Raw genomic sequence first — 21,747 nt, 5'->3', positions numbered from 1 at the left:
ACACCAGAATTGACTCTGGGACCCTCCTCTGCAGCCCTCCTCCTGCAGCTGCTGCCAGCCTGAGCAGGTAACTCTGGCCCCAATGGGCAAATAACCAGAGCCGCCACAAGGCAGCGCCCGGTGAGGTCTGGAAGCTCGGGACTCCCAGGGAACCTCACCAGCGATGCCTGAGCGAGCAGCGTCGCAGAGCCAGAGAAGCCCGAGCCCATCGGAAGCCTCACTTTTAGGGCTGCCGGTGATGCCCATGTGCCATTGTTCCAGCTTCCTGGAGTGTGACAAACACTTTCCGGGAAGGTTTCTCCGGTGGGTGCCGAGGGGCGCGCAGCTGCTAAGCCAGTGGATCAGTCAGGTGGCTCCTTCAGAGGGTTGGACTCACCGATCCACATGTTAATGGGCTGGCAAGGTTTGTGCGTGTGTGTGTGTGCCTGCGTGTACATATAGAGGGGGCCACTCCGGCAGAGAACACAGTGCAAGGCTCGAACATCAGACGGAGCAGTGCAACCCAGGCATCACACCCAGGCAGGTAGGCGTCTGCTAGCTGTGATTTGCCAGCCTCTCCTCTTTGTCTTGGCGGGGCTTGTGAGTTCCTGGCTTTGCATGCTCTCGAAACCAACCCAGAGCTTTGGAACTGGCAGGTTTGGGGTGGGAAGGACCTGGGGGGGGGGTCGGAACTGGGGAGGGAGGGGGGCTTTATGGTTCTCCGGTGGCGAACCTCCTTCTCCGCCTTAACCTCTCCTTCAAGGAGATCAGCCGCTTAAACATTTGTTTCTGGTCCGACAGCAGAGTCGAAAGCACGCCTTCTCTTTGAACAGAGATTGTTTGGAACCGGGTTCGTTGAAGGAGGATTTGTCTTTTGATAAACTAGCTACTTTTTGTTCCCTGTTAAAGAAAAAACGCTTTTGGGTGGTGGAGGACACAGAAAAAATCACCCAATTTGAGAGAGAAGGGCGGGTGGAAATTCCTCTATGTATTGGAATGTGTTAGCCGGAACAAGGTGGCATTTTGCAAATAATGCATATATTGCTTTTTTTTAAAAAAAAAAAGATAGAAAGAAAATATTTGTCGCAATGTTTGCTTTTTCCCCCTTTTCCTTCCTGTGGATATTTCTCAGCAGCCAGCTCTGAAAGGTTTGTTTTAGAACTATTTCGTTAACAGGAGACCTGCCCCTTGGGATCAAAAAGCACAGCATGCTCTCAATTTTTCTGCTCTCCCATTGTCTTGCAAAGGGAATAATCCCTTCAAAGACAACTGCGCATTTCCTACGGAAATCTCTCCAACTTAGAATCCAAGTTCCTTTAGGCTTCAGTTCTATGTGCGCTTACCTGGGAGCAAGCTGCGGTGAAGGGCGCAGGACTTACTTCCGAGTAGCCATACATAGGATTCCACGCTCAGTCTTCCAGAATCCCACAGTAGCTATTTTAAAACTCCATTTCTGAACAAAAAGAAAAAGGATTTTTTTTTAAAAAAAAAACAACCCTGAAAAACTTTGGAACTTTATATTAAAGGTTTATTCCCAGAAGCGACTGTTTGAAGAACAATGCTTTTTGGGCCACACGCAGAGAGATAAATGTCTTAAGCTGTGTCCTGAGGGCAAATTTGAACCCCCAAAACAAACTTCTTCCGCTTCTGCTCGGCAGCCTCTCCGGGCTTGAATTTCTGCGGCTGAATGTTTGCAGTCTTTTGTCTGCCGCTTTCTCTGCACCGTATAATTCAGTCGATTATAGTCAATTTTACGATAGGATGCACATTGCGCCACTTGCGCCTCTGCAGGCATCCAGTAGACCAGGGAGATCTGCAGCTCCACTGTGAGGGGTTTTTTTTTGAGGGGGGGCAGTTCTTGCAAAGAATAGGCAGGTAGGTCTATGGACAGAATGTGGAGCCTGCCACGTTGACAAAGGAGCGCGCCGTCTCCCTATCTCAGAACTGCATTAAAATACTATCAAAGTTCCAGATGCCCTCATGATGAAATGCAACGCGCACATGATTACAGTTTGCTCTGAGGGTTTTTTAGAAAGAGGTTAATGTGCTTTCCCATTACGAGTATCTCAGTTAAATCGGCGGCACCTGCTTCCCACTAGATGTGTTGACATTTGGCGCCGGTTCTCTGACATGCAGGAAAGCTAATTGCTAATTCCGTAAGAGAGAGGAGGGGGGTGAAACGCAAGGAGGGTTTAACTGTATCCTCTAGAACACTGATGGTCAGCGGTTCCCTGCTCCCAGGCTTCTCCTTCGTGTCCGTTGTTATTTAGTCGTTTAGTCGTGTCCGACTCTTCGTGGCCCCCTGGACCAGAGCACGCCAGGCACTCCTGTCTCCCACTGCCTCCCGCACTTTAGTCAAACCCATGCTGGCAGCTTCGAGAACACTGTCCCACCATCTCGTCCTCTGTCGTCCCCTTCTCCTTGTGCCCTCCATCTTTCCCAGCATCAGGGTCTTTTCCAGGGAGTCTTCTCTTCTCATGAGGTGGCCAAAGTCTTGGAGCCTCAGCTTTAGGATCTGTCCTTCCAGTGAGCACTCAGGGCTGATTTCCTTCAGAATGGAGAGGTTTGATCTTCTTGCAGTCCATGGGACTCTCAAGAGTCTCCTCCAGCACCAGAATTCAAAAGCATCCATTCTTCTGCGATCAGCCTTCTTTATGGTCCAGCTCTCACTTCCATACATCACTACTGGGAAAACCAGAGCTTTAACTATACGGACCTTTGTCGGCAAAGTGATGTCTCTGCTTTTTAAGATGCTGTCTAGGTTTGTCATTGCTTTTCTCCTAAGACCTTCGTGTCCACCACATGCCTTATCTGCTAGTTAACCTGGTGTTGACATGGAAAGATTCCAGCAGAAAGCAAAATCTTTGCAATGTTTTGGATCATAAAAAAAAGAAAAGAAGACAAACACACATACTGTATATGCATTTGATGTGCAATTTTAAGTTTCGGGAATCCTTCACTAAAGATGCAGTTTTACTGAGAATCAATTCCCATTGGAAGCACAGAGACTTGGCTCCCAAGCGCACCTGTCTCTGAGCTGCCTTCCGCCTCTCTCCCATCGCTAAAATCACACAACCCGGCTACAGCTGGGCAAGAGATGCCCACATCCTTAACTCTTCCGTCAGAGAAGGTGTGTTTGCTAAGGCCACAGTTAGAGGCAGCAACACTTCTGAATCCCAGTTCCTGGAAACCACAGGAAGGGAGAATTGCTCGGATCCTGTTTGCGGGTTTCCCAATAGAAGCATTTGGTTGGAAGGTGCTGGACTGATCCAGCATCTGCTTGGGTTATCTGGGAAGCCCACAAACAGGAATGGAGTGTAATGGGACTCTCCCACTTGTGGTCTCCAGCAGCAGGTGTTTGTTGTTGTTTAGTTGTTTAGTCGTTTAGTCGTTTCTGCCTCTTCATGGCCCCCTGGACCAGAGCACGCCAGGCCTTCTGTCTTCCACTGCCTCCCGCAGTTTGGTCAAACTCATGCTGGTAGCTTCGAGAACACTGTCCAACCATCTCGTCCTCTGTCATCCCCTTCTCCTTGTGCCCTCCATCTTTCCCAACATCAGGGTCTTTTCCAGGGAGTCTTCTCTTCTCATGAGGTGGCCAAAGTCTTGGAGCCTCGGCTTCAGGATCTGTCCTTCCAGTGAGCACTCAGGGCTGATTTCCTTCAGAATGGAGAGGTTTGATCTTCTTGCAGTCCATGGGACTCTCAAGAGTCTCCTCCAGCACCAGAATTCAAAAACATCCATTCTTCGGCAATCAGCCTTCTTTATGGTCCAGCTCTCACTTCCATACATCACTACTGGCAGGTGTTTAGCGGTAGACTATTCCTGACCCTGGAGGCTCCGTAAATGCATTACAACTGATAGTCATTGTTCACCTTATCTCCCAGTGAAGTTGCTGATGACTACCTTGTGGTCTCCCATGCTGTAGCTGAAGGAGTCCTTCCATTTGTTTCTTCCACCCTTCAGCTTTTCTGGATGGTCCCTGCCTTTTAGTGTTCTGGTGTGGAGGGGGAGAAAAGCTTCTCTCCATCCACAATGTGCATAATTTCCTGCGACTCTGTTGCATCTTCTCTCGCTCATATTTCTTCCAAATGAAAAGGCTCCAAACAGTGCCTTCTCTTTTGGAAGTTGCTCTGGTCATTCTGGTTGCTGCTTCTATGCTCTTAGGGACATAGGGAGCTGCCTTATGGCCTCAGCATCATCTACACCAGGGGTAGATAACCTAAGGCCCAGGGGCCAGATGCGGCCCAATCGCCTTCTCAATCAGCGTGGTCCAGTGTGGTCCAGGAATCAGCGTGTTTTTGCATGAGAAGAATGTGTGCTTTTATTTAAAATGCATCTCTGAGATTTGTGGGGCACAGGAATTCGTTCATTTCCCCCCAAAATATAGTCCGGCCCCCCACAATGTTTGAGGCACAGTGGACTGGCCCCCTGCTGAAAAAGCTTGCTGACCCCTTGTCTACACTGACTGACAGCTGCTCTTCAAGATTTCAGCCAGGAGGAGTTTTCCCCAGCCATACCCAGACCCTCTGTGCGCAAGGCAGATGCTCTGCCATGGAGCTACAGAACTCTGTCTGCTTGCAGGAGTCCTTGCTCTCCTGCCCAGCGCTCTCTCTCTCAGGACCCGAAATGTGCAAATGGCTGGGCCCACCCAACTCTCCAAAATGAGGACCGAGGGGGCGTATCAGGTGCTGGGGCAGAGCATACGGTAGTGGCAGACCCTGGGGTCTCAGATTTCAGCGGTGCCCCGGGCGACATCAAAATTTGGCAGCCCCACTTCTCTTACTCCACTCTAATAGTTGTTGTACCCCCCAGGAGTCCATGCCCAGTGTGACTGAACCGGTTGCACTCCCTTAAGAGCTGCGCATTTAAAGCGCACAACTCCCCACCCCTACCTCCGAATCCTGGGAGAAACTGTAGTTTCTTGAAGGCGCTGGGAACTTTAGCTCTTTGCAGCAGAAACTATGGTTCCTGGGATGCTTTAGAGAAGCCATGTGCAGAGTGCAAAGAGCTAAAGTTCCCGGCGCCTTCAAGAAACTACAGTTCCCAGTATTGGGGGGTGGGGAGTTGTGCGCTTTAAATGCGCGGCTCTGCCCATAGACTTAGTTTGTGCCTACCAGCTTATCATAGAGGGGACCCAGGAGATATCTAGCCCTGCAGTGGTCAAACTTAGAGCTCTGCTCTGAACCCCAGGATTGTGTAACCTGCAGCTTGGTCCACGCTGAGGTTGCACAGTGGTTTTTGGAATAAAAGCTTCAGCACTTAGCCAGCCAGGAGCCTGACACCAGTACTGTCTACACTGATTGGCACTGGGGTTGGAACGCAAGACCCTCTCCTTGCAACGCAGAGGGGCTACCACTGAAGAATGGCCTTTGCCAACTTCCCCCCACCTTTCCTGTAGAATAGTAAAGTGGGAAGGGACCCTGAGGGTTTTATAATTAAGTGTTTTAAAGTGTTTTAAATTTGTTGTTAGCTGCCCTGAGAACCGGGAAGTGTGGGGTATAAATAAATTATTATTATTATTATTAGTATCATCATCATCATCTAGTCCAACACCTTGTTAAGGAAGAATCCATTTGCTGGACTCAAATGATCATATATTATTATATATTATTATTATTTTTTAAAAACAGAAATTTTTTGGTAAGGAAAGTAATAGGAAAATGCAATTGGAAAATGTGGAGTAGCAACTGTTTGCTGCTGCGTTGCATAACCTCCTTGCCTACCTTGCACAAACAAATCAGAACAAATTGTGGACCAAGTGGTTGTCTGGAAGCAACCTCAGGGAAGGCCAACCCGGTGCTCCCAAGGGAAACCCACAAGCAGAACCCAAACAGAAGAGCATTCACCACTCCTGGGGTTCCCAGCTACTGGTTTTCAGAGGCCTTTCTTCCTCCAACGATGGCTAGTAGGAGCCACCCATAGCCCTGTCCTTCAAGAATATCTCCAGTCCTCTTTTAAAGCCATCTAGGTCAGTGGCCATCACTGCCTCCTGTGGCAAGGAGTTCCATAGTTAATCTATGTGCCGTATGAAGGATAAAGGACTTTATTTTGCTGCCCCCGACTCTTCCGGCATTTAGCTTCATGAGATGCCCACATGTTGAGAAGAGGAGGAAAACCTTTCTCTCTCAACTTTCTCTTTTGAAAAAACTTCCGGCAGGTTACCTTGCCTTCTCTCTGAACTAAAATAAAGGAAAAGGGACCCCTAACCGTTAGGTCCAGTTGTGGATGACTCTGGGTTTGCATGCTCATCTTGCTCTATAGGCCGAGGGAGATGGCTTTTGTCCGCAGGTCGTGTGGCCAGCATGACTAAGCCGCTTCTGGCGAACCAGAGCAGTGCACAGAAATGCCGTTTACCTTCCCTCCAGAGTGGTACCTATTTATCTACTTGAACGATACGCTACAATACAATAATCTTTATTGTCATTGTCCCATACAGAACAACGAAATTGAAAAATCTACATAAGACATTCAAAACCAACAAGCCTGCTATGCCTGCTATCCCAACCTGGTTAGCCCCCTAAAAACTCTGATACCCCATTTTTAAATACAATATGTTCCCATACAGACTCCTTACAATGTGTTTAAAACCAAAATCGCATTTGGGTAGAAACTGTTTCTCAGGCGGCTAGTCCTAGTCTTTATAACCCTGTACCTTCTTCCAGAAGGCAGAAGCTGAAAGAGATCATTTCTGGGGTGAGCACTATCCTGCGCTATCTCTGCAGCTTTCTTGTGACACCTGGAAGCGTAGATTTGATCCAAGGTGGGAAGAGTGCACCCAATTATTCTCTCTGCAGTCTTTACAACCCTGGACAGCATTGGTTTTCCCCTGACCGTGCAGCTCCCAAACCACACACACAGACTTCTAGGTTGGCTGGAGCAGGGACCGAGCAACGGGAGCTCAGAACCGCCGACCTTCTGATCAGCAAGCCCTAGGCTCAGTGGTTTAGACCACAGCGCCACCCAAACGCTGCAGACTCCCTCCTTAGGAGGCTTGCTCCATCCCCTGGCTCGCTTTGGTGAACCTGATCTGCCCACTCAGCATCTGCTACAAGTAATACACAAAGGCCAGCCAATTTAGTCACCTCCCTCTCTCATAAAAGCTCCCTGGTGGCAAAACCTGACTGTACTCAGGCCATGCAAGTCATTAACAGGACACATTTCATTCAGTCCCCAGAGGCATCTTCAGAGCTGTTTGGAAACCTGGAAATCCATTCCCAGGCAGTGCAGACAATACCAGACCTTCCAAGTGTCCTTATTTCGCAGGGACAGTCCTGGATTCACAGAAGCTGTCCTGGTTTTTGCTTTGATCCTGGAATGTCCCGCTTTTCCTTAGGATGCCCCTATTTTCATCAGAGAAATGTTGGAGGGTACGGAATTATACGACCCATGAGATAAGTAAACATACAACCTTTAGAAGACGTCTGAATGCAGCCCTGCCCAGGGAAGTTTTTTAAATGTTTAATGCATAGCTGTCAAGCGTCCCTTATTTGGTGGGACAGTCCCTTATCCCAGCGCCATGTCTCGCTGCTGTCCCGTATTGATCATGTCTCTTAAATAAGCTACTGAAGGTAATGGGGCCCTTTCTATGTCCAGCTGTGCTTTGTCAACAACAAATTGTTGCTTTTTTTGTGTTGAATATATGCTATATGGTAATTTATGGACCTAATAGGTATCTAAAGCCATTTGCACGCAACAACATATGTATTTTATCAAAGTAATTGTTGATCCCTTATTTTGGCTTCTGATTCCTTATTTTCGAGGCTGCTGGTCCCTTATTTTCAAATCTGTAAGTTGACAGCTATGGTTTAATGTTTTATTATGTTTTTATATTTGTTGGAAACCACTCAGAGTGGCTGGGGCAGCCCGGTCAGATGGGTGGAGTATTATTATTATTATTATTGAACAGAATGTCCCTATTTTCTTTGGAGAAATGTTGGAGGGTATGCAATGCTGAGCTTGGGGAGCAAATGGTCTAACTCACGCAGAGCACAGAGTTATGCAGAAGCAATGCTTCTGATGCTGATTACTGGAAGCCACAGGAGAGGAGAGTGTTGGAATTGTGCTCTGATTCCTACAAGCAGGTCTGGCAACTGCCTCGGGCAGCAGGATCCAGATGTATATATTCTTTAATATTACATACACCTCAGATTCTTAACCTTTGCTATATATTCCTCCCTCCCTCCCCTCCAATACTTCCCCGGCTTGCATTTCTGGTTGGTTTCTATTTTCACCCGCTTTGCTATCTCTCAACAGAAAAAAGTTATTAATAACATAACACCAAACCTTAAAAACATAAAAATAAAATTAAATACATCATCTTATTTCACCATTTTCTGATGCTAATAATGTGAATGTTTATTTAAATCCTGACATCAAGTCTATTGCCTTTCTTTGTTTCTGCAAATATAATATAAATGGTTCCCATTCTTTTTCAAAGTCTCTGTTGTCTTTTTCTCTTTAGTCTTTCTGTCATTCTTGCCAGTTCTGCAGAGTTCATCAACTTCTCTTACCGTTGTTCTTTAGTTGGTATTTCTCCAGTCTTCCAATTTTGTGCAATCAACATTTTTGCTGCTGTAGTGGAATACATATATAACCAGAACCAGATGTAGATATTCATTCCCCTTCCCTTGTTCCTGATGTAGATCTTCATTCACCCATTATTCCCTGATGGGGAGAGAGGGGGACACCATTTTGCCATTTGCCTCAGACGCCAAAATGTCTTGGGGCGGCCCTGCCTACAGGCAACCTGATTGGCGGCTGCTGTGAAATCAGGATGCTGGACTAGATGGGGTCATTGACCCAGTCCAGGAGGATCTCTCCTTATGTTTTTACGCCCTCAGAACCTGCTTGTGGGCTTCCTGCTTGCGCATCTTTTTGAACATGGCTAGAAGAAGATGCTGAGCTAGATCAAACTCCAGGACTCTCCATAAAGGTAAAGGGACCCCTGACCATTAGGTCCAGTCGTGACCAACTCTGGGGTTGTGGCGCTCATCTCACTTTATTGGCCGAGGGAGCTGGCGTACAGCTTCAGGGTCATGTAGCCAGCATGACTAAGCCGCTTCTGGCGAACCAGAGCAGCGCACAGAAACGCCGTTTACCTTCCCGCCGGAGTGGTACCTATTTATCAACTGCTAGGTGGGCAGGAGCAAGGACCGAGCAACGGGAGCTCACCCTGTCACATGACCTGGAAAACTGGGATTCGAACCGCCGACCTTCTGATCGGCGAGTCCTAGGCTCTGTGGTTTAACCCACAGTGCCACCCGCATTCTTGTAAAACCATCCTTTCCCAGATGTGGAACTTTTACCAATGCCCACCACCCCCCCTTTGAAAATCCACCCTTCCCGTTCCGTCAATGCTTTAGGTGTCTAGTGATGAAGACATGAGAAACAAACCGGAGCTTTTATATCTGAGTTGTTGCTTCGAATGGCAGCTCTTTCTGTGGGTTTCTTTTGATTATATTTTAATACGCTTGTTTCCATGATGTTGGCTGTGTGTCCACCACCATCCATTTCATAACAACCACCCTACAGAATCCTGAAAAATGTAATTTACCACACATGGAGCAACAAGGTGTGGGAGGGAGAGATTTGTACTCCACCTTGAGCTCGTTGGAGAAAACGTGAGATACAAAGGCAACAATAAGTAAATAAATGCTCTCAAGAATGCAAAGGACTCTATAGGGGGTCTTGTGTCCCCCATAAGGGAATAAGGGCAGATTTTGTTTACAAGAAAGCACAGCATGGAGAAAGTCAACAGAGCAAAGTTTTCATCCCTTTCTCCTTGTGGGATAGGTTTGACTGGATAGGAGAGGGTATATTCATTGCAATTTATCTCTCTAGGCGCCCACGTGTGTGGGCTGAACAGTTTTTCAAAATCCCATCCTGGGCAGCAAAATTAAAAGCGAAGCAACTAGGCTGCAAAACCTTGTTTTCAGAAAGTGCGGCTACAAAGTAAGTTGGCTTTCCCCTTCTTGCCCCGCTTAACTAAGAATCAGGCAACAGCTTGGGAAGCAAGTTTAAAAATATAATTTAATCGCTTACAATCTTGCATTGGTTCACAGCAATGACAGCAGTAAAATCCATGCAGGCAAAATATTTATATTTGCAGTATGACCAGCTTCAGGCATGTGCCTGGAACTATAGCAAGAACAGGGCACAGCTGCCCTCAGGATCAGGGCTGGATTTAGGCTGGATGAGGCCCTGAGCTCCTGAAGGTAATGGGGCCCTTTATATGTTCAGCTGTCCTTTGTCAACAACCAATTGTTGCTGTTTTTTGTGCTGAATATATGCTATCTGGTAATTGATGGACCTAATACGTATCTGAAGCCATTTGCACATGTTGGCGTGCAACCAGTCCATGCAGAATGTAGGCACCCTATATATAGAAATGAGCAAAGCAGTGATATTTTAGGGAGCAGGCTAGCAGGCAGGGCCCATTACTTACATCACAGGAGCCTACACAACACAAAACACTGTTGCTGTATGTAGGTTTTATTTTATTTGTTTTTTATCTTATATTTTGGAAATATACATCCAAGGTTTTTTCCTTTAATTTTTTTTTGGGGGGGCCCAAGAGAGTGGGGCCCTAAGCTATAGCTTGTTTAGCTTATATGTAAATCTGGCACTGCTCAGGGTTGGTCAAAGGAAGAGAGAGAGAGGAAGAGGAAGTACTATATGCTCCTTCCTCTCCAGGAGAGAGGAAATGACATCACACAGAGCCCTCTCTAGCAATTGCATTTCTCTGGTCTGAGTATCTGCCTATCAGCGATACAGCTGTGTGGGCGTGGCTCCTTCTCATGAGAACTAGCAAGTATATAAATGTTGGAAGGTTCAGAACAGGTAAAAAAGAGAACTTCTTCATCCAGCACAAAGTTGAACTACGGAACTCCCTGCCACAGTGTTAACGGAGAAATCTGAGGGCTCCCTTTGACAAAAAACAAGGACACCAGCCAGGAATACCAGAGCAAAACAGCAGCCAGTAGGCTTGGCCTTTATTGAAGACTGTCGCGACAGGACTCCCACCTGCCACAAGGTGGAACAAGATGGAAGCCCCAAACAAGAGAGAACCCAAACTTTTATTAGTTGCTAATCCCCATGTTACACCCCCCCCCAAACTACATCACTCATACATCATGGTTACATCATGAAAGGGGAGGTCTGGTGGCAGTAATATGAGCATCCTGGACCCTGCCCCATGGTTCCCCTTGCCCTCCACCAAACACCCATCAAGTGTAACAAAAGAGATACTTACATTTCCCTGTTTCCCAGCCAAGTTAATCACACCCTTTTGTCTTCATCTGGGTTTGTTCTTTCTGGAATGGCTACCTGTCTGGCACTCAGGTATCAGGAGGCCAGGGATCATCACTCAGGCAGAGGGGCTGCTGAGTAGCTGAGCTCGCATGTCTATATGAATTTCTGAAGTTTCCCCAGTGAGCCAGTACACAGACACATTGATCAGTGAATTCTTACATTTGGTATCGTGCAGCAGAGGCCCTTTGAATAGATAGGAAGAAACTGCGCTGAAGTGTTTTGTGGGGACTGATTTTGGTAGTGGGCTGCATGTGCATGCCATCTGCTGGAGGGGCAACCCCCCCTAACCTATACATAAATTACTGCAACAACAGGAGACAGTGGTGCTCAGCAACCTAGGATTAGACAAATTCATGCCTTCACGACTGAAGGCAGTCACGGTTCTGAACAGCCATTGCTGAAAAGAGAGAGGGGTCTTATGCTCGGATCCTGATTGTGGGCTTCCCTTGAAGGCATTAGATTAGATGGGACTTTGGCCTGATCCTGCGTGTTCTCCTTCTGCTCTTATAATCTGCGTTTTCCAGAACAAGATTCAAACCGAAACACAGCCAGCCTTTGAGATTTGCACTTCTCCGAATTTTGCAGCCAAGTAATGCGTGTATGAAAAAAAGCTCATTTACTAGGCTAGAGGGTGCATATGAATTTATTTTCGTTATTTGGTTAAAAGCGTTCGTCAACCGTTTAATTTTTTTTAAAAAAATCTCCGTGATACAAAAACAATGCAAAAAGCAAACATTGCCACTGAAACGAAAAGGCACCCAGACACCGATAAAAAAGCCGTAGAAAAACATGTAAAAGGCTCTGAGAGCAAATAAAACCGTCAGTGTCTTATGCTTGAAATGTATCTATTAGTGAAAATGTGCATTCTGTTAAGGGGAAAGTGCTTTGCAAAAGCATATCAATTAGGCGAGATTGCACACCAAAGTGTGTAGAGTCAGAAATTCTGATGGATTTCCACAAGGGCTTCAGAGATGAAAAAAATCACATGCTAATGTCAGAATGTGAAGCATTAAACTTACGGTTGAGGGTGGGGGATGAGAAACAGAGAAATGGGCAGGTTTGCGTGGCTCTTCTCCCAAGTAAAACTCCACAAAGGTTGCAGGATGCTGCTCAACAGAAAAGGCCTGTGTTGACCCTCACCCCACACGCTCAATGGGACTTACTCTCCAGAAAGTGTGTTTAGGAGTTAGCCCGAAGATGGAAGGACTAGCAACAAAAGAAGAGCGGCAGATGAAATTATTGGAATAATAATAATAATAATAATAATAATAATAATAATAATAATATATTTATTATTTATACCCCGCCCATCTGGCTGGGTTTCCCCAGCCACTCTGGGCGGCTTCCAACAAAACACTAAAATACAATAATCTATTAAACATTAAAAGCTTCCCTAAACAGGGCTGCCTTCAGATGTCTTCTAAAAGTCTGGTAGTTGTTGTTCTCTTTGACATTTGGTGGGAGGGCGTTCCACAGGGTAGGAGCCACCACCGAGAAGGCCCTCTGCCTGGTTCCCTGCAACTTGGCTTCTCACAGTGAGGGAACCACCAGAAGGCCCTCGGCGCTGGATCTCAGTGTCCGGGCTGAACGATGGGGGTGGAGACTCTCCTTCAGGTATACTGGACCGAGGCCGTTTAGGGCTTTAAAGGTCAGCACCAACACTTTGAATTGTGCTCCCAAATGTACTGGGATTATGCCAAATTGGCAAAATTGGCTGGGGAAATACAGAACCAGCAGGACCAGACTTTTCTGAAAGATTGGAATAAATTTATGTTGTATTTGACAGACAACTGCTGACAGCCGACATCATTAGCAGGGTTACAAGAAGTTTTGTAAGGATAAAAGTATCATCTGTTATTAAGAGTGATTTAAAAAATAATGGTTTTTTTTAAAGAATTGGATTTGATAAGAAGAAAATATAATCAAATGCAGGAGCAGGGAATAAGTTTGAAAACCATTAGCCGGTGTGTGGGTGGGTGTGGAGGGAAGTATCAGGCTTATTAGCCAAATGTTGTTTATTTTGTTATACAACACTGTTGTCATTTTGGGAAAAATGTAAAAAACAGTAAAAATAATTCTGTATATATGAAAATGAAAGTTTAGGACAACCTTAGAGCACCCTCCTCTAGGCTGAGCCTCCAGGAGTTTTTGTACTTCCCAACATACCTATTTACTACATGGATACTCCATCACTCCTTTCTTCCAAATTCTTCCTAGTTTGCTACCCTTTTGGGATTGTGGGAGCTGGGAAGAAGTCCACCTGTTTCAGCGCAGTTCCTGTGCCTCAGTTTCTCCTCCCCAAGTCCTAAGTAGCTGGTGGATGCTGCAAATCAAGCATCCATGTGCTCCCCACTATCCTGCCTTGGTCCGGCTGAATCCCTGCATGCTTTTCCTATTATTATTATTATTATTATTATTATTATTATCCGCAAAAGCGGAGAGCAAGAGAACAAGCTGTCTGCTTGCTGCGTTCGCTCTGCCTGCATCAGGTTGGCTGATGAGATGTATTTAAAATACGGGCTGTGAGCGCAGCCACGCTCCGTCTCTTGGTAACTAGGGGTGGAGGAGAGAACATTACATTTCACGGCGCATTATCCCCCAAAATGCTGTCTTTTCCCGCGACCGGTCATGAAATATTTATGAACGTCGGGGGGAGAGGGGAGCATTCTTTGCGCCGTTCCGACAGCTTTGCATGGAAAACGGGAAGGACTGGCTGGGAGGGGGGAAGTTCTCTTGCACAAGCTCTGTTGAATGGAATGGGAACGGGCGAAGGAGAATCTCACCGGAGGACTGTCTCCTCTTTTGTTTGACGTCGGCCGCCCTTACAGGGAAATTATGCTGTGAAGTACATTTCTATCCATGTGGCCTTCAACCCAGCCCTGACAGCGAGATGCCAAGCGAATGTTCAGCATATCCACTGCCTACCCTCTGGGCCACAACTTGCACTGCATGGTTCAGGGAAATATTTTCTTGAAGTGGTGTCTCCTGCAAAAAAACAAAAACACCTTCGTGTATCAGCTCAGCCTGTGACATGAGCTCCAGGAGAAACAGCTTGCTTCGCCACGTGCACCTCCTGCAACGCACCAGAATTATGATGGCTAGAGCATGAAAGCCATTGTGGTCAGAGTGGTCAGAGCCCTATAGCGGAGCCAGGGGTTGTGGTAGCAATGAGGAATGCGGGTGGCATGTGGTCTAAACCACTGAGCCTCTTGGGCTTGCCGATCAGAAGGTCGGCGGTTTGAATCCCGCACCAGGGGGAGCTCCTGTTGCTCTGTCCCAGCTCCTGCCAACCTAGCAGTTCGAAAGCACACCGGTGCAAGTAGATAAATAGGTACCACTGTGGCAGGAAGGTAAACGGCATTTCCATGCGCTCTGGCTTCTGTCATGGTGTCCCATTGCACCAGAAGTGGTTTAGTCCTGCTGGCCACATGACTGGGAAAACTCTCTGTGGACAAACACCTGTTCCCCCGGTGTGAAAGCGAGATGAGCGCCACAACCCCATGGTCGCCTTTGACTGGACTTAACTGTCCAGGGGTCCTTTACCTTTACCTTGGCAATGAGATTCCATCATCTTGATCTGGCAATCTCCATTCAGATGAGTGTCCCTCAAATTGCATGTCCCCATAGGAAAGGCATGGTGCAATGTGATATGATAGCCGTTTTAGAACGTGGTGCTGATGACGCCAAGGTTGCAGGTTCAATCCCCGTATGGGATTGCTGCATATTCCTAGACGGTCCCTTCCAACTCTACAAGTCTTTGATTCTATGATTCTGTGGTTCACATATCTGAAGGGCTGTCACATGGAAGATGGAGTGAGCTTGTTTTCTGATGCTCCAGAGGAACCAATGGATTCAAGTTAAAAGAAGGGAGATTTTGGCAAAACATTAGGAAGAACTATCTGATGGCAAGAGCTGTTTGACTGTGGAACAGAAGGTGGTGGACCCTCCATCATGGGAGAGGTTGGGTGGCCATCTGTCAGGGATTCTTGAGCTGTGATTCCTGCTTTGCAGGGGGTTGGACTAGATGACCCCCACGGGTCCCTTGTTGTTGTTTGTTGTTGTTTAGTTGTGTCCGCCTCTTCGTGACCCCCTGGACCAGAGCACGCCAGGCACTCCTGTCTTCCACTGCCTCCCGCAGTTTGGTCAAATGGGTCCCTTAAAGGGTAAAGGTAAAGGGACCCTTGACCATTAGGTCCAGTCGTGGACGACTCTGGGGTTGCGGCGCTCATCTCGCTTTATTGGCCGAGGGAGCCGGCGTACAGCTTCCGGTTCATGTGGCCAGCATGACTAAGCCGCTTCTGGCGAACCACAGCAGCGCACGGAAACGCCGTTTACCTTCCCACCGGAGTGGTACCTATTTATCTACTTGCGCTTTGACGTGCTTTCGAACTGCTAGGTTGGCAGGAGCAGGGACCGAGCAATGGGAGCTCACCCCGTCGCGGGGATTTGAACCACCGACCTTCTGATCGGCAAGTCCTAGGCTCTGTGGTTTAACCCACAATGCCACCTGCATCCCATATGGGTCCCTTACAACTCTACAATTCTGTGATTTTATGAACGACTCAATAGGCCATCAGAAAAGAGGGCTAAGTCTGACACATGGAACTGTTTGATATAGCTCAGTGCCGGAACATCTGCAGAAGCCCACCCACCCCCAGTTCAGACCCAGATAGGGCTGAGTAAAACATGAATCCAAAACCTGGATAGTAGCGGCCAATCAGTGTAGATAATACTGAGACCACTTCTTCTGTTTACGATGTGCAGGGGCAGAGAATTCATTAGAAAGCGTCAAGGAGAAGGAGGAGGAGAAAAAGGGAAGAGATCCAAGCCTGTCTGAGATGGGATTTCCCTTTTACCCTCTGGGAGAAAAACAGTCCTTTAAATACTTAATTAAACTAAACTAAATACTTAATTAATTGAAGTGCTGCATAGGCAGTAAAGGCTGCCCTACTGGAACAAATACCTCGTCAGCAAGACATGGCTACCTGGTGTATTCTCTGTCTTGCTGGGAGAAGGATGACAGAGTTGTGTGCTTTGGAGTGGTTATTGTGTCTTGGGTTTGCTGATCAGAAGGACGGCGGTTCGAATCACCGCAATGGTGGTGAGCTCCCGTTGCTCTGTCCCAGCTCCTGCCAACCTAGCAGTTCGAAAGCACACCATTGCAAGTAGATAAATAGGTACCTCTGTGGTGGGAAGGTAAACGGCGTTTCCATGCGCTCTGACTTCAGTCATGGTGTTCCGTTGCGCCAGAAGTGGTTTAGTCCTGCTGGCCACATGACCCGGAAAACTGTCTGTGGATAAACGCCGGCTCCCTCAACCTGAAAAGCAAGATGAGCACCGCAACCCCAGAGTTGCCTTTGACTGGACTTAACCATCCGGGGTCCTTTATCTTTTTTTTACCTTTATTGCTGAATTAGTTCATCCTTACAGCCTCGTAGGGACGCGGGTGGCACTGTGGGTTAAACCACAGAGCCTAGGGCTTGCCGATCAGAAGGTTAGTGGTTCGAATCCCCGCGACGGGGTGAGCTCCCATTGCTCAGTCCCTGCTCCTGCCAACCTAGCAGTTTGAAAGCACGTCCAAGTGCAAGTAGATAAATAGGTACTGTTCCGGCGGGAAGGTAAACGGTGTTTCCATGCGCTGCTCTGGCTCGCCAGAAGCAGCTTAGTCCTGCTGACCACATGACCCGGAAGCTGTACTCCGGCTCCCTTGGCCAATAAAGCGAGATGAGCGCCGCAACCCCAGAGTCAATCACGACTGGACCTAATGGTCAGGGGTCCCTTTACCTTTACAGCCTCATAGAGTAGGTGGAACAGGAAACTCTCAGGGTTGCGGGTTTGAGTCCCACGTTGGAAAAAAAGATTCCTGCATTGCAGGGGGTTGGACTAGATGACCCTCAGGGTTTATTCCAGCTCTACGATTCCTTTATTCTTCCCAGAGTCTTGGCACGATGTGTTAGTCATGCCAGTGATTCAACGTCACTCTTAGCCCACTGGTGCAGTGGAGCGGGGCCAGGCAGGGACAAAGCGTTGACTCTCATTTCCCAGCAGCTGTTTGTCAAACCTCAGGATGCTGAATAAATAAAATTTTCTCGGAGAGGAACCCGTCGAAGATGCTGAGCAGAGGAAGCAACAGGTTAAACTGGCATCTGGGAGGGCTAAAGGTTAAATTGCCACTTTCATTTTGAAATTATGACGGCCACCCAAGATGTCAACAAGCCCAAGAATTGCTTCACAAGCTTTTGAGTAAACCAGAGCTCTTCACCAGGCTGGTCTTTAAGCGAACTAGTGAATGCAATGTAGGGAAGCTCTTGTTTATTGCACATAAGACTTTGCCAACAGGCGACAACTGTACGCTGGGGACTACAACTCCCATCATTCCCAGCCAGGACAGGTGAGCTGCAGAGCTGAAGACTGGATACACAGTGCGAGGCAGCGGTGCGGCAGGTGGCGGTGCTGCGGTCAGCTCAGCGGGATCCCACCTTCGTCGCCAGTGAAATATACTCAGAGTCGAGAGTGGATTTCATGCTCTTTATTCAGCTGATAGTGGTGAGGAGGAATGAAAGTCCCCTCAAAGTATCTGCTTTATAAACATTATTTACACAATGGGCCCCACGTGATTGGCTAATTCCGGGATTCTCCTGTAGGCCAATCAGGTTGCAGATTCACTTCCACCTGGAGCTGGATTGGGTGGCCTCCTGTGAACCAATCAGACTGCTGCATTCTGGGTCCTATTGTTCTAGGACCAGTCAGACTGCTGCATTTTGGATCCTATTCAACTCAGTACATAACGGTTGAAGGCAATAATTGCAGTTCAAAGCATTTGAAGGCTGTCACATTGACAAAGGCTGCTTAGGAGGAGTGTAGTCAAAGTGTTGTGTGGCTGTGGGGATTACCTTCCTATTTCCTTAACAAAACTTCAAAAGGGGGTTAGGCAAATTCATGGGAATAAGACTATCCAATCATCAGCTACTAGCTATTGCCGATATTAATATTGTGCAGTCTGAAGCGACTGGAAACAGAAGCACGGACTCCTTTTAGAAGAAACCATCGTCTGGACCCATAGAAATATTGTTCAAACTTTTACTTGCGGGACAAGTATCAAAACAAAATCAAAACCTCACATGAAAAATCCAAAATTATCCATACAATATCTTGTGCTGTCCAGCATAAGTTCAACATCTTAGAAAATATGAAATAACCCAAACAGACCTATAACATTACGCCTGGCGCTCTTGAGAGCTTCATTTACATCTTCTCTCCACAGAGTCTTGAGACAGAAGACTCAAAGGCAGAGGTCAGCAAACTTTTTCAGCAGGGGGCCGGTCCCCTGTCCCTCAGACCTTGTGGGGGGCCGGACTATATTTTTTGGGGGGGGGGGATGAACGAATTCCTATGCCCCACAAATAACCCGGAGATGCATTTTAAATAAAAACGCACATTCTACTCATGTAAGGTAAAGGTAAAGGGACCCCTGACCATTAGGTCCTGTCGTGGCCGACTCTGGGGTTGCGGCGCTCATCTCGCTTTACTGGCTGAGGGAGCCGGCGTACAGCTTCCAGGTCATGTGGCCAGCATGACTAAGCCGCTTCTGGCGAACCAGAGCAGCGCACGGAAACGCCGTTTACCTTCCCGCCGGAGCGGTACCTATTTATCTACTTGCACTTTGACGTGCCTTCGAACTGCTAGGTTGGAAGGAGCAGGGACCGAGCAACGGGAACTTACCCCGTCGCGGGGATTCGAACCGCCGAACTTCTGATCAGCAAGTCCTAGGCTCTGTTGTTTAACCCACAACGCCACCCGTGTCCCTCTACTCATGTAAAAACATGCTAATTCCCGGACCATCCACGGGCCGCATTTAGAAGGCGATTGGGCCGGATCCGGCCCCCGGCCTTAGTTTGCCTGCCCATGCACAAAGGCGACTCCAAGGCAAATTTGCAGCCAAATACCTTTGCCACCTGAACTAAGGTTACAAAACCCACCTGTTAGCCAGCAGGAAACAACAATAGTTAATTGTCAACGAGTTAAACTCAGAGAGCACTCTTCTTGTTGTTCTTCAGCTTCAATGGAATCTCCCCACGCTAAACCTTTCCACCAATACACATTGAGCCATTCCCATTTCAGTGTCAATTAAAGCAATTATACTTAACACTAGCCACAATGGTAGGGCCGGCCCACCCATGAGGCAAGGTGAGGTGACCATTTCAGGCAGCAGGAACCACAGGGCAACAGATCCCGATGGAGATCTTTATTCCCGATGTAGATCTTCACCCATCCCTTCTTCCCCGGTGGGGAGGGGAGGGTGCCATATTTTTTGGCTGGCCTCAGGTGTCAAAATGTCTTGGGCAGGTCCTGCGCAACAGCTATGTTTTCCTTCTGTTGTCCAAGGCAGTCTGCTCCTAAATACCAGTTGCTGGGAATCACAAGGTGAAAGAGGGCTGCTCCTGTGTTCGAATCCTGTAGCTGGCATCCCATAATGGCCACCTGGTCTGGCCACTGTGAGAACAGGATTCTGGACTAAATGGGCCATTGCCCTGGTCCAGAAGGCCTCTTCTTTTTCACTTACGCTCAGATCATTTCAGGCTTAGTTGAAGCCTCCGCTAATGCAGGTGTTGGCGGTTCTTTGGACCTGTAAGATTTCTTGTCTTTCAAGCTTATCATAGAAACTTGCACATTTACAATTCCGAGAATCTTCTTGGTACTATTATTTTGTTTATTCATTTATTGGTGTACAATATGCCTGTTTATTGGTTTCTCTCCGCATTTTTTTGCAGTTAAAGAGAATTGTGGGGGCTTTTAGCCCTTTTTTATTGCTCCCCATTAAAAAATTTTCCACATTTGCTAAAAATTAGGAGTTGCAGCAATTGTTGTTTTAATGACCTAGATTTAAACTCATAACCATTTTACGGTGCTGAGCAGCACAAATTGTCAATATTGTCATGTACAAATTTCCTTGACTTGATGCACCATTCTTCCTTTATTGGGTTTTAGGAATTGTTTTGCCCCTTTGTTCTGCCAAAACAATCATTTCCCTCGGCCTCCAATTAGGTGATGCATCTGATCTTTCTCTCTCTTTTTTTAAGTGGGTTGAATCTATGAGTAATTCTGAAAATTGAGAGTGGTGGAATGAGAGACAGGGAACACAATAAAAGTTTACGAAATTAAAATATATTGGGGGAAAAGTGGATAGAAATTCATTCTTTTCTCACTCTCTCAAATAACCGCAAGAAATGGTTATTTGTTGAATTTATACCCTCACCCTCCCGCCACATGGAGTCCAGAGTGGCAGACAGATAGACAATTAAATAAACAGAGCAAAAACATTCTGGCTAAAATTATCAATTTGTCCCTTGGCACGGGGACATTCCCAGGGGAGCTGAAAGGAAGCAGTGGTGTGTCCGCTCTTAAAGAAAACTCCATTAGATCCTTTAGATCTATCCAATTACCGCCCAGTTTTGAATCTTCTGTATCTGCGTAAGGTAATTGAGAGAGTGGTTGCTGAACAGCTTGGTAGGTTTCTGGAGGAAACATTGGGTTTAGATCCATTTCAGTCCGGTTTCTGTCCTGGTTTCGAGACTGAGACAGCTATGGTCACCCTAACAGATTATCTCCGTAGACAACTGGATCGAGGCAGGTCGGGACAGCTGATTCTCTTAGATCTGTCAGCAGCCTTTGACATGGTCGATCATGATCTTCTGGACCACCGCCTCGCAGACGTGGGGATACAGGGCATAGCCCGTAACTGGTTGTGCTCTTTTATCTCAGGTTGGGGACAGAGGGTGGCGCTAGGGAGGGAGATGTCATCGTGCCACTCCTTGGTGTGTGGAGTGCCGCAGGGCGCAATCCTCTCCCCGATGCTTTTTAACATCTTTATGCGCCCCCTCGCCCAGATTGTCCAGAGCTTTGGGCTGGGCTGTCACCAATATGCTGATGACACTCAGCTCTATCTGCTGATGGATGGCCACACCGACTCAGCCCCGGACACACTGACCAGATGCTTGGAAGCTGTGGCTGGATGGTTTCGTGGGAGCCGATTGAAACTAAATCCTTCGAAGACAGAGGTCCTCTGGATGGGTCAGGATGGCATGGGGATGAGGGACCAACTCCCTTCTCTTGCGGGGGCCCGATTAGTGCCAGTGCCTTCCATTAGGAGTTTGGGTGTAATCCTTGACGCCTCCCTTTCCATGGAGGCGCAGGTTACAGCAACAGCCAAGGCGACATTTTTCCACCTTCGCCGCATTAAGGAGTTGGTCCCTTACCTTTTCCGCCCTGATCTGGCCACAGTGATCCATGCAACGGTCACCTCCAGGCCTGACTACTGTAATTCACTCTACGCGGGGCTGCTCTTGAAGCTGTCCCAGAAACTCCAGCGGGTGCAGAATGCTGCAGCAAGGCTCCTCACGGGGTCTCTGCCATGGGAATATATTCACCCAGTGCTTTTCCAGCTGCACTGGATCCCGG

General features: G+C 47.5%; 1 protein-coding gene across 1 annotated transcript in view; it reads left to right on the top strand.

Annotated features, from left to right (window-relative positions):
- The first annotated feature begins 371 nt into the window (after positions 1-371).
- PNOC (prepronociceptin) overlaps positions 372-21,747 on the top strand; it is a 44,380-nt gene continuing 23,004 nt past the window's right edge. The window contains exon 1 of the mRNA XM_081001249.1: positions 372-523. The gene's annotated coding sequence lies outside the window, so the exon portion shown is untranslated. The remainder of the gene's footprint in view (positions 524-21,747) is intronic.

This window comes from Podarcis pityusensis (genome assembly GCF_964106645.2).
Source record: "Podarcis pityusensis genome assembly, chromosome: 3".
Taxonomy (NCBI): domain Eukaryota; kingdom Metazoa; phylum Chordata; class Lepidosauria; order Squamata; family Lacertidae; genus Podarcis; species Podarcis pityusensis.
Note: the sequence above shows the minus strand (reverse complement) of the source record. Positions and strands in the feature narration are given on the sequence as shown.